Source organism: Macrobrachium nipponense, chromosome 5 (genome assembly GCF_015104395.2).
Source record: "Macrobrachium nipponense isolate FS-2020 chromosome 5, ASM1510439v2, whole genome shotgun sequence".
Classification (NCBI taxonomy): Eukaryota; Metazoa; Arthropoda; class Malacostraca; order Decapoda; family Palaemonidae; genus Macrobrachium; species Macrobrachium nipponense.
In genome coordinates, this window is record NC_061107.1 from 32,439,653 (window position 1) to 32,451,730 (window position 12,078).

General features: G+C 46.2%; 1 protein-coding gene across 1 annotated transcript in view; it reads right to left on the bottom strand.

The window, feature by feature from the left end:
• LOC135215279 (ATP-dependent DNA helicase PIF1-like) overlaps window positions 1-12,078 on the bottom strand; it is a 167,145-nt gene that overhangs the window by 41,205 nt on the left and 113,862 nt on the right. The window lies entirely within an intron of this gene.

The window sequence follows — 12,078 nt, forward strand, 5'->3', positions numbered from 1 at the left end:
GGGGAGGCTGGGTGGGCCATTCAATCGTATATCTGCCAGTAAGTATGTATGAAACTTTATTGTACAATAACAATATCATTTTCATACATTCAACTTCCCTGTCAGATATATACTTAGCTGATTGGCACTTTGGCGGTGGTAAGAGACAGCTAATTACTGATTATTACAGGTAAACAACATACGTTGTAGGTAATAAATAAATAAAGCCTTGGTTCCTATGTGTTTAGACGAAGGGTTGACTCCTAGCTATTGCTAGGAGTCTGCTTCGTCTCAAGAGCCTCAGCGAGGATGTGACCTATGGCTAAGAGTTCTTGTAGATCTGTCATGGGGGTCTTATCCACTTACTTGACAGAATCTAATGGTTATTTGTCAAAGGGGTCCTATCCACTTACATGACAAAACACCTATGCCTACTGGCATAATTAAGGAGCACAACACCGATCCCGATCACCTGAATCCTAACACGAGGGTTTGTGCTTAATTTGAAAAGAGCTATCCCCAAACTCATTTCAAAGAACCCAAGAAAATAGTATAGCTTATGTTAAAATAAAATTTTTTTAACTCACTAGTTAAGGATCAGTGTCGGCTCCCTATCCCAGCAACGTATCCGTAACCACCAGTAACCAAGAGAGAAGGATCTCTCATAGGTCAACTTGACCTCCTTCGTGCAAAGAGAAGACAACACAGAGTTGCATCTCCCGTAAATTACAGCTAATATGTCTCTCACGACATATTGTTATGGAAAGAACAAGAATTGTTAAAAAGCTCGCACTTCAAGCGCTTTTTAATTCTCAGCTGTTTGAAGGAATCATCAAGTTACTTTAAGAAGTGCTTTAGAGATCACACTGTTCCAAAGAAGACCAGGGCTTTCTTTGAAATTGATCTCTTCTGGATGAAGCCTAGAGCCTGGCTTGTGCCTGGCTGGCGCCTCGCGCCTGTCTGACGCCTCGCGCTTGGCTGGCGCATGTTGCTTGCCTGGCGCCTGGCGCCTGGCTAGCGCCTTGCGCCTGCCTGGAGCCTCGCGCCTGGCGCCTGGCTGACTTCTCCCCACTTGCTGGAGCTTCGAGCTTGTTAAAGAGTCTCGAGGAAACTGGCGATGCCCACATCGGACACTTTTTTTTCCGTCCGATTATTTGCCTCTAGCGCATCTGCGCCAGGCTGGAGGCACGCTCCTTCTCCTCATCAGACAATGACAGTGTTTATTTGGACTGTCTTCCTCTGGCGTCTTTACGCCTGATTCTGGTATTTTGGCGCCTGATTGGCGCTACATTGTCCGAAAGTCCTTAACATCCACAATCGTTTATCAGGAGACCTGGAGGGAAGGGTGGAAGAAATTCTTTCACTTTGAGCTTTTGGTCTCTCCGGTAAGGGGAGGTGATTGTAATCAGCTACATCCAGTAGACGATAGGATATCTAAACCGTACGAGAGATAAGAGTCTTCCTCCGAGGAGGGTCCTTCTTGAATACTTCCGTGATAACGAGATCTCTTCTTACATGTTGAAGGGGTGTCTCGTTGCAGAATCTTCCCTATCCTTGCCCGAAGGAAGGGAAGAAGCCTGGAAGTCGAAGGAGACTCCGAGCTGAAATTGGGAGTACTCCTGATTTCTAGCTCTTTATTGTATCCCTCTGAACACCTTCTGGGAAGCATTTCGAGCCGTCATCGCATACCAAAGACTCTGTAGGCAAACGTTTGAACCATTCTACTGTAGATGAAAACGTAAGTACTCTGCCTGGACAACGAAACCCTCTATCTGAAAACATTGAATCAGGAATAGGGGGTTTCAGTTCTTTTGCTAGACATACTATGCTGGCAAGAACCCATTGTCTAGTCTCCATAGAATCTGATGCGAGATTCCAATGCTCAAAAAATTCACTTGTCTTCTTGGTCGTTTAGGACCCAGAGAAACAAAGAATTCCCTCATAAAAATTTCTCAAAGAAGTTTTGATGAGGAGCAGTTCCATCTTGTCGGAACATGGAATCTGTGGCCACAAAAAAGATCCCATTAGAAGTACATGATATCCTACTCTTGTCATATTAAGGTATATATCGTATAAGACCCGAAGATCTTAATCCTCTGCTATCTCCAATTCCCTTTGTAGAGACAGAGTTATAGCCTTTTACTGCGTTCTTTGATAGAGATATATACAAAGGTGATTCTTCCCTCTGAAAGGGAAGAAAAAACCGCTATGTGGTTCACAGAGGTATCGGAAGAGGACAGTTTCCTCATTCCCTCTAGCACGATCTGCAGCAATTCTATGTCTAGGCCATGACTATTGTCATCTACCTTGAAAAATCCTCTCATTTATGTCCACTTCTGGTCAGTCTGCATGCAGACAGACTCAGAGTGGAGAGGTTGTTAAGGTCCATTTAATAATAGATGCTGATAGAATATCCAGACTCTCTTGGAAAAGACTTCCAAAAACATGCTGTGAGAAGAACGTGACCTCTGTGAATCCAACCTCTCTGAAGCCAAAATGAGGCATAAAGTATTATCCTCTCTTTCTTGACGCCCGTTTATCTTAAATTCTGTAAAGAATTTATATTTATATTTATATTTAGGGGAAGACTATAGTATATTTCCCCTTTCTATAAAATAAAGATGGCGTATATTGCTACCTCTCTTGGTTAGAGGAAAAGGAAGCATTCTATAGGAAGCCTGTTTAGCTTTCTTATACCTTGCTAAGAGATCTATGAAGAAGACTTTCCGCAGGTTCTCACAACTCTTTCCAATAAATGTTAGACATACGTTAACAGTTATTATCGTCGATCGAGAAGGTTCTCCACGGACATGAAATATCTTGCATCGAACCTCTTAAGGATCGTTACGTTCCCTGTCTGTTTTCCAAATAGGTTCTCTTTTTTAACGCGAACAGGAGCGAAAAAAGAGATTCTCGATGCTCTTTGCGATATGAGAGAGTCGTGGAATTGGCCTAAGTGATAAAAAGGGTAACGAAATCAGGAACGATTCTTGCCGTTACCGGAGCCTGCTGTCCGAGAGGCTACTGGATTCTTAGGTTAATAACTCGCTAAAACGAGAAAATATCTTGGATGGTGCTCTTGGCCCATTGCGCCAGGCTGGCGCTTCTGGCGCAATTTTGCGCTAGGCTGGCGCTTCTGGCGCAATTTTGCGCAGGCTGGTGCTTTCTGGCGCATTGCGCCAGGTTGGCGCTTCTAGCGCTTTGCGCCAGGCTGGCGCTTCTTCTAATTCTCTTTATGTTATGTGTCAGAACATCTGTGCCTTTATGGTACCCGACCTCCTTTCACATGTTAATTCCGTTCTTAGTAGGAAAAAACTCTTATATTACGAAGTATAGTCCCATTCAGGGAAACCATTTCTGCCACGAAGAGAATGTTTCCTTTTTCCCATCCCACTCATCCATCTTCTCTGAGAAATATCCGATTCTAAAAAGGTTGTGTGCGTTCTCAAAAGACTTGACCATACCTTAGTCTTAAAGTGAATTCTCTACTACATCCATCTTCTCACTAAGCATGTATTCTAATAAGCCATGCTTTCGTAAGCATGAGAGCATTATATAATATAATGTTCTACTGCTTAGAATCCTTTAATAATGTTACCTACAGTAAACAGCATTGAAAGGTTATAATATCTTTCTTATTGAAAGCTTCTTAGCAAAAGGCAGAAAATACTTTATTTGTGTTAGCTTAACTATCTCCTCCATTCGAGACTAAGTCCATGATTGTGGGGGGATATACGGTTAACCAGTTCGATCCCGTTGGAGAGAGATGTAATCGACTAATCATGACCGAGGACCGGATGGTACTGTATTCAGATTGGCCTTAGAATGACAAGCCGGCAGTCTCGCTCGCTGCCTGACTGCATTCATCATGAGTTGCCAGTTACTTCATTCAATGAAGGAATATAATACAATTATTCTCGAGCCTCAGGAAGCTCTTAATAATGCAAATTTAAGCCAAACAACCTTTGTTAATACCGAAGCTGAGTAGGTATTGTCGTAACAAACCTTTTAAGCGAAGTCCTTTCCAGGAAAAAAAACCTGTAAGGATATAGATAATTCCGTAGCGAACCACAAAGGCAACTCTGGTATGGGTATATGACTTGTCATTCAGTAGTCGTATACAGCAAGTCTTGCTACTACATTCTTTCCTCTCCGATCCAGAGAGAGAAAAGGAAATCTTGCCCTCTCCGTTCTTTTCGTCAATAAACACGAATTAGTATTAGTCGAAAGAGATCGCAATGAAAAACTCTAGGATCGAAGAGATCCCTCCAATTTTTATTCTCTTGGATATAAGGCCGTATTCTATGCCTCTATTATTTGGAAGAGCCTCTAATCAATGAATGAGAGCTCGTACAATTCTTGTTTAATTTGCAAACGCTCCTGAGAAAAAACTCTATCATCATCTAAGTCCTCCTGACAAGAATGACGGCCGCCTGTGCAACATATTGCATTCTTCTCAGGAGACAGCTGTGCTTGCGGCAGATTTCCACCCGAAACGGACATATCGTAAACAGGACGACGGCCGCCTGTGCGGCACCTTTCATCTCTGTCCAGAGAAATCCGCTCCTGGTCCAAATCATAAAGAGACGCTTCCTGGTTGATTTCTCCGTATGATTCTTTTGAGGAAGATCTTGGCGCTTGGTGCTTAACCGTTGCCGAAAGTCCGGTTTGTTCAATGCGCTTGGACGTATCTGTCCGTCTCGGACCGTGTCGTCTGTCCGAGCTGTCCACCTATGGAACTTGGCGCTTGGCTGGTGTCATTCCAGTACGACACCTCTGCCTGTCCGCCTTGTCCGCTTCTGGCGCCTGTCGCCCGGACGGAGTTGCCTGCGCACGACGTTTTTGTCCAATCCAGGCTGTCCGCCTTGTCAAGGTTGTCCGCAATCGGCACGAGTCGCTTGGACACAGTTGTCCGCATAGGAAATATCCTTTGGCGGTGGGTACGCCTGTCCGGGCTGTCCGCGTCTGGCGAATGGTGTCTGGTTGGAGCCGTCCGCGTAGGACACTTTTTCCTGTCCGAGTAGTCCAATTCTGGCGCCGAGCGCCTGGGTGGTTCTGTCCGACTCGGACACTCTTCGTCATTGTCCGTATGTTGCGTCCCCCAATCCTATGAGTTTTCGTCCTTCTTTCTTTATTCGTCTCTTAATGTATCGTACGAGGAGTAGAGGAGATAAGTCTGGAGTCCAGAACGCCCGTAGGACGGAGATCTCGTAACAGGAAGAAAATCGTCCTTTCTCCTCGGAAGGTCTTTTCTCAATACTCCTACTAAAGAGGAAATTTGTTCCTGCATTTTAAGTAGGAAGTCCGTCGCAGTTTCTTCCTTTTCTTTGCCATGAATAGGAGAATGCGCTCTGGAAGGCGTAGGAGATCGAGATATTGTCCTCTTGGCTCTTTTCCTCTCGTAGGGAGAATCGTCCGGGAAACGTTCCGGGCTCAAGTCCAACGTCGGAGCTTTCCAACTCCTCTGATCGGACACGACAGTTCGTCGGAATTCCATCCACTTCTTCGAGGAGATGAATCGGAAGACGAAAAGCACTCTTTTAGGATGCCTTTCCAATGGCGATCCTTGGCAGTCTGGGACGCTACAGATTCTGCCCGAGGGACGCCTGACCGGTGGGGATTCTCCGTAACCTCCGTACGACTGTCGACATTCCTTCTCCTCTGGGCCTGGGAGCTTGGAAGAGGTCTAGGTCTGGGAGCGAGACAGAGCCGATCGGAACGCACCCTCCACTATTTTAGGACGCCTTTCCAATGGCGAACTTGGCAGTCTGGGACGTTCTACAGAGTCTGCCGAGGGACGCCTGATCGGTGGGGATTCTCCGTAACCTCCGTACGACTGTCAACATTCCTTCTCCTCTGGGCCTGGGAGCTTGGAAGAGGTCTAGGTCTGGGAGCGAGACAGAGCCGATCAGACGCACCCTCCACTTCAATGGGGAACACTATATTCACTTCTTACCTTTTTAGAGCTCGCTTTTGAGCTACATCCATTATCTTCAAATTTGCATATATAAATTTGTAGTTTCTGTGGAGTAAGAAGGTGATTGAGGAGCAACAACTACTAGTACTGCTAATACTCTAACTGCTCGTTAGCACAAACGCTATTAAAGCTTATAAAGTAAGCGATATAGTTATATGCTTTTTCTGACTTCCTAAAGAGGAAATTAAAGTTTAATATTTCCTCAATAAAGTTGTCCTTTATTACATGTAATAATGAATAAATATTAATAATTCCCTTTATTGCAAACTATGTGAGTGTCTACCGATAATTTTGGTAGTTTCAATTAGTATTGTTTTCTTCGAAATTTCGAAGCGAAATTCATTAAAAGTTAAATAAAAGCGTATGCCAAACCAAAGACCCAGTACTTCCCTGCAAAAGACAGCCCAGAAGATCGATGGCGATGAAACACGAAAAATCAAACTCAGGAGGAACCGTAAACGTATGTTTACAGTCCAACGATAGAGAAAAATCTGTCCTTAGAAGGTAATAGTTCCTATTCTGCCACCCAGCGGCAGGCCGGTAGATCACCTGACCTACCTACCTGTAGCGTGTGCCGCGAAATTCGAATTTCTATCGGGACGACGGAGTCTATAGCTAAGTATATATCTGACAGGGAAGTTGAATGTATGAAAATGCAGTTTGCATAGGTTTTAATACACCCAAAGCATTAAAAGTAAGTGTTTGTGATTTTTTATGATTTTCCGGATTACGACAATATTCGACTTATGATGTGTCTTGAGAATGGAACCCCCCCCTCGTAAGCCGGGGACTGCCTGTAATAATGTTTTACTGCAAGTAATTGCTGCCTCAGCTGCATTAATTTTATAGAGGTTCTTCTCTAATTTTCTAATTATGGTTTTCTCATTATTGCTTAAACTGGTGAGCAAAGCACCAAAGGTTAGCATGTTGAAAGTAGGTACTAATTATGAAAGTCAATTTTATTATTATCAAAGTGTCTGGGGGATTAGTTGAACTTTCAGGGTATAACCTGTAGAGTTTTTCACGCATATTGTCAATTTTGAATTATGAATTTTGAATATTCCTTGGTAAGGGCTGCAACATTTCGTCTGGGACTTCAGACATCCTCTAAGGCGCAGGTAGGTGATGGACTAAGGTTGAAGGGAGTGTCCATCTGCTTATGTACTGGTGATGCAGTGGGGGTCTTCATGCCGCTGCTTTTTCATTGGCTATTGACTGGAAGTTGATTTATGATTGGCTGCTAGCTATTGGCTCAAACCAGTGCCCAAGTGCATGCTTTGCAGTCATGCCAATCACCTCAGCTGCGTGATGTCATGGCTGGCTAAATTTTGGTTGGCCAATGGTTGCATGATATCACTGCTGGTGTTACTGATAGTTAAAGTTGTCTCCAGTAGTATTTTCTTGAATTGTGTGTTTTCAGGCAGTGATATGATGTTTGGAGGGCTTCTGCTCCTGGATGATTAGCGCCTCCAGAAGGCGCAGGCGGCAAAGGTCAGTTGCTCTCCCTATTATTCTTGTGCATATTACAAATAATACTGTCAAGGGAGATTGTGTCTTGGTGGACAGTGAGGGCATGATTCTTGATGGCCCCTTCTTGGGTATGATAGGAGATTCTCTTTGTAAGATGCATTGTAGTCATACCAATGTACTACTTCCCAGGACATCCTTGGGTGGGGCATGTAAATTGATATATTATGTTCATCTGCTTGAGGGGGTCTCTTGTTGGCAGTGAGGATTATAGGCAATTCCTGATTATCGGCGGGGTTCCATTCTTGGCAGGGTGCTGACAAGCTAAAACCACCATTAACAGAAACTGGGTATTTTATGGTGCTTATGGCACTGATATTCGATTAATGGCACCTCATTTAGGTATGTTATGGCGCCATTATTCTCTTATTGGCACCTTATGGCACCGATAACCGGAACTCTGCGCGTTATGGTGCCATAAATTGCTGATCACCATTAACCGAGTCTGCCGATAACCGGGGACTGCCTGTATAAGGTCCACCATCTTGCCTTCTTCAGTAGGGAGGATGTTCTCCTTGATGATCTTCCTCATCGAGTTCTCCTGCTCACTGTACTGAGAGTGCATGAAGGCCTTATAATATACTTGATGTTCTTGGTGGGGTCGGGTTGTGGGTTTTTCTTCCTCAGTCCCCGGTTAATGGCAGGGGTTCCATTCTTGGTGGGGGGGAGGGGGGTGCTGATAAGTGGAAGCAGCCATTAACCGAAAAACTCAGTGATTTAGGATGCCGATAACTGGTTTTCTGGGCTCAGCTCGTGTCGCTGCGCGAAATATCCTTTAATCTATTATTTCTAGGGTAAATGTACTAACACATACAGAGAATAAATAAAATAAAGAAAAGGTCAGTATAACTGACTCGCTCACCCTCCAGGAGGGTGTCGGTATGAACACCTAGGCGAGTGAGACCACTACCACGAGCCAAATGCCAATAGAAATCTCCCACTACAAAAACCCTCCAAGAGGGGAGCCGACCCACAGAGTGAGCAGCTCGTACTACTACTACTCCATCCCATGCTGCCGACTGCTGCGCCTCTGGTGTACATCCTTTTCAGTTAGCGCACACGAGTCACACGTGTTATTTTTCTCTCTGTGTTTTTTGTGCCCTTTCATTGGATTATCTTTCATGGAGCGTGCAGCTATCGCAGCAGCTAAGTTAAGTACTCAGTATTTACGGTTAGTTGGTTTTTTCCGGCCCTGAGACAGTATTTGCCGTTTTTTAGGTATAAATACGATCTCACGGGGTTCGAGGACTAAGCATGGGCAGCATTAGTTATGCCTCGTGGTGGGTTCGTTCTTGGTCTCCCATACCTAGAACATCCCCTTATTTATGTACGCTCTATATTATTATCCGCTTTATACGGTCTACTCAGGTTATCATGCATGCATGGATTTTACCTTATGTAGGCTTCTTCTATCCAGACCCTAGTCCAGGTTCTTAGTATCGGCCTCTGACTAGCTTTGAGTGGTAGACTTGCCTTCGGGTTAGTCGTACAACTCCTGGATTTTTTCTCCTGCTATATTGCTTTCTTTCTTTCATTTTTATTTATTTATACTGTGTATTTTGTTATAGTTGGGTTAGTTAGGCGTCTGGCTTAGCCTAGGTCCTGGCTCATTGAGCCTATACTACCGCTCATCAGTTCGGTTGCTTCCCTATAGCATCTCTCTGATCAGTTGGTTTTGGCCCAGTGGGCCTATATGCTACCGCTTTTCAGTTCAGTTGCTTCCCGAATAGCATCTCTCTGATCAGTTGGTTGTTCCTAGGCTTAGTTGTCGTATTTGGTCTTACCGCCTCGTGGTCACTTCGTGATCACGGGACAGCCAGACGCCTGTCCAGTCACCCTTCCCCCCCTCCCGCTCTTCCATAGTAGTCGGGCGGGGTGGGTCGGTCTGCCCATGCTCGCTCCGCATACCCGAGCCTGCCTCCCTCTCTCCCCTCAGGCGGAGGGGCTAGGGAGTCGGGACAGACCCAGACTGGTCTCGACCTCTCCGGCTTCTCGGTCCGGCCGGGTGGTACGTAGTGGGGGGTGCTGGCCTTTCCCCCCCTCCGCGCTTTCCTTGTCGCTCCGGGTACTTCGCCTGTAGTTTTCTCGCCTTTCCCGCCTTACTAGGGCTCCTTCCTGATCGGAGTCCTGGTATCCAGCGGAAAGATGTTAGTCCACCCAGTAGAGTGGACCGGAGCATACAGTGGGTCTCTGCTAACCTTACCGTATTGCTGAGTTACTACACTCCGCTACGCACTGGACGTTTAGTCCGGTTCGCTTGCTGTTTTAGGTTTAAGTTATCTATAAGTTTATCTTAAGTACCTAAAACCAATCCCCCCCTCACCCTTACATGTTTTTACCGGATCTCTCCGGGATTATAGCCTATTCAGGCGATGCAGGGAGGGGTTATGCCCAAATTTTTTTTTTCCGAGCTCCGGCATGCAACGGAGTTCTTCTGTCCTTTAGTCTGTAAGTGATGTTTTTTAAGATACTCATGTGTCTTCCCACTTACAGGCCACCAACTGTGAGCATCCGGGATGGTTCCGCCACACTTCAGGGACCCATGTGGACACGAAGTTTGCCGGTCCCATGCTCCATGCGCGACTCCGCACGGGGACATCCAGGTCTTGGTACCATGAGACGTGTACCATATGTTAACGATCTGGTGAAGGCCAGCTTTTTGGAAGGGTAAGTATTTCCATCTCCAGTAGCTGCTCCGCTTCTATTTTAGTGCTTAAGTTTTCATCATTTACTTTAACTTAAGGCATCTAATTTAAGTTATACTTTAAGTTTAGTTTTAAGTGACTCTTAAATCTAAACTACGCCCTCTCTTCCAGGCGCCGGCAGTAAGGGATACCGCACTGGCTACCCTGCGGGCCTGGGTCGGCGGTTTTGGGAAAACGCCGCTAAGGGACAGCCCTACATCCTGGAGAAGCGGTTGGCATTATTAATCTTCCCCGGAGGCAAGGCGGACAGGATACGTCGACCCGTAGATGCGCTCCGACTATCGCCTTCATCCAACAACAGCTGGCTGCCTCATTAACTGATCAAGACCAGGATATCTCTACGGATGTCGCGACCCTCGATATTAATGTTGAACCTATGGTAGGTATAGACGACCGCCTGTTGGTCGAGGTAGGTAAGGGGGTACACCCAAGGATCACCCTTGGGCGTGACTGTTTCTTCTACCCCTGCAACCTCTCCATCCTTCCAAGGCTTTACGGGTGACGAAATATATTCTCCTCCTGACGCTTCGGTTAGACCTAAGGTCAAGGCTAAAGTGATGACCTTGACTAAGACGTCGTCGTCGTCTAAGAAGACGACTTCGGCTTCATCCTCCTCCCGTAAGTCTCCGGCTGGGAATCCCGGAGCAGACAGGTCTAAAGCTTCTAGCTCCGGCTCTAAGTCCTCGAGGAGTAAATCCTCCAGAGAGAGATCTCGCACTCCGGCAGAGTCACCAGTTCCGCTACCATTGGTTCCAATTCAGAGCCTCCCCTCCACCTCCGCAGCAGCTCCGGCTTTGGACTCCAATGCTGGCCTGTTGCAACAGGTGGGCGACCTGGTTGGGTCCCTAAAGAGTAGCATGGAACAAATGATCTCTCGTCTGTCAGGATAGGATTACTTCCCACCCGGACTCCATTATAGCCGGGCTGAGAGAAGCTCCTCTAGCCTCTCCTCCACTTTCCAACACAAGTGGAACTCAGCTTCCTCCGTATGACTCACTACCTCCGTTCTCTATGAACAACCCGTGGAAGAGTAGCGTCATACGCCCCCCTTCCAGGACGGTCTCATCTCTATAACCGGAATTTGGGACTCGAAGAATAGAGGACTTCGAGTTCTACCCGGAAGACCTCCAGCCTCCGTTCATAGGCTACGCAAGGCTCACACCCTCGGCTATGGTTCGGGACGATAGGGTACCTAAGGAGACAGTCCTCTATTCACGTGACCAGGCTCAGAGAGAATGGCTCAGGTGTTTAGAGGACATGGATTGTTCTAATACCAAGATACAACCGTTTAAGAGTCCTTTACCATTTTCACAATGGATGAGAGTTACCCCGCTCCCGTTCCTAACCAAGATCGCGAGGTCGACCATCCCAGCGGCCCAGAAGGGGGAAACCTATACCGCAGTTGAAGGAAGCAGATCCCACATCTCCGTTGCTCCCTTCAGTTGGAGAATTGTGGGAAGACTTGCCGAACACATTCTCAGGCTGGCAAACTCAAACCGGACTGTGCTATGGAGCAGTTTGGTGAAAAGCTACCCAGGCTCCAGATAGCCTTATTCAGGCTGAATTTGACGCAAAATCGCGACTAGCCAGATCGATCAATTCTATGGCTATGTCTGAGGTAGCAACCATGGCTTATGGATCAGAACCGATTTTAAGCTCATGACCAAAGCCCTGATCAAACGTACAGTCAGATATGTTTTTGAGTTTGCCACTGCTCGGGACGAATTGTAGGAAGCATGTCTACAAGAGGCAACCATTCGGCATGAACCGAATAGGTTACTCTCGTCTAGCATATGGGGAGCAGATCTCTTCCCAGAAGCTATGGTTAAGGAAGTCCAGTCAGAGGCTACGAGGTTGAACCAGAGCCTTAAGGACTGTTGGGCCTTACGG